The sequence below is a fragment of the Elephantulus edwardii genome, unplaced genomic scaffold (genome assembly GCF_000299155.1).
Source record: "Elephantulus edwardii isolate Elephantulus edwardi_28Jun2011 unplaced genomic scaffold, EleEdw1.0 scaffold00054, whole genome shotgun sequence".
Lineage (NCBI taxonomy): Eukaryota > Metazoa > Chordata > Mammalia > Macroscelidea > Macroscelididae > Elephantulus > Elephantulus edwardii.
The window spans coordinates 8,222,289-8,223,884 of NW_006399804.1; positions in this window are offsets into that span (position 1 = coordinate 8,222,289).

Genomic DNA, 1,596 nt, shown 5'->3' on the forward strand with positions numbered 1-1,596 from the left:
CATATGGTTCTTGAACGTAGCAAAAATAGTGAAGATGTCACAAGATCAGTCGCTGTTTTTGTGCATTTATACACGGGGTTGCTATGACTTGAAGCTGACTTGATGTGGCCTCTAACAGCGACAAAAACATTTCATTCTCATGATTTGTGATCAAAAACATATGCAATTGACCTCTATAGATTAGTAAATAATCACGAGAAGTAAGCCTATGCTAACCTTCCTTACTGGGTGCTCTGTATCAACAAATCTCAGCTTGTCACCTTGTCACCAACTCATAGCTGACAGTCCAGTGGGTTTCCAGAGGCTGTAACTAGCAGAGGAGAAAATTGTTAATCTTTCCCCCACAAAGTAGTAGGTAGATTCCAATCAGTTGCCTTTGGGTTGGCAGTGCTACTCCTTACCCACTGGGCCACAAGAACAAGAGACTTTGATAGGAATGTGCTCTAGGTTTAGGGAAGAGATTAATGCCAGTCATACACAGAGCCCAGATTTTTTATGTGGTTAAAAAAAAATAAGTAAAAATCCATTTTAGATAAGTAGGTAAGCACAAGTCAGCCCACGCTTACCTTGTTTATTGGATGACCTGATGCTGCCGGTGGGGGAAGGGGGTAGTTTTGCTCTCTCCTGTGGGTTTGATATAGTTTGGAATGAACACCTAAAAATAGCTTATCCCATATACTTCTAATGTCAAAATTATCAAAAAGAATGACAAAAAAGAAATGTAATGAAACCTTACAAAATGAGGATATACTCTTCCAGTCCTTTTACTAATAATCCTCAACTTTGACCATATATAGGATAACTTTTATTCTGTCTTATGTAAGGCATGCACTTACTACATAAAATGAATGTTGCTTTTAGCAAGAATGTCATTTAGTTTGTGTCCTGGCCCAGTTTAAAGAGTTCGCTTCAAAGCAAGAAATACCATTAACTGTTCTCTTTCCAAATTCTTTAATATATGTTGAATGTAATAATAAAGGATACATTTCTAATACAGTAAAAAGTTATTATTCAAATCTAAATTATCTCAGTTATTTTGCTTCTCCTTTTTCTTTAAGTATTATTTTCAGGGAAGTTGCTTTTCTGAAATTATCTTTCATCAATGGGCCGCTATTGTTAATTGTTATGTGTCAGCTCCAAATCCCTATGTATCTCAGGACAAAATGCCACCCAGTTGATTCTGCACCTTCCTCCTAATCTCTGCTGTGCTTAACTCCATTGCTACAACCTCTGTGTTAATTCATATCAATTAAGATCTTTTTTTATTTTTTGCTGGCCAATAATGATGTCTTTCTTCAGGAACTGTGCCCTCTTGATCACAATTCAAAATGTGAGATGGATTTTGCTACATTTCCAAAACAGCTATGTTTGTTCTTTTCAGAGCCAAGCCCATGGTCTCTTCAATATTCCTTGCTAACATAACAATTTGAAAGCCATAATTCTCTTTCATTTTTCATTTTTAAATGCCTTACTTTCATATGCTTATGAGGCTAATAAAAATCACATGTCTGGGACAAAGTTCACCCTAGTTTTCAGAGAATTGCATCCTTGCTCTTTAACATGTCTTTAAAAGTCTTTTGCAGAAGATTCTCCCAT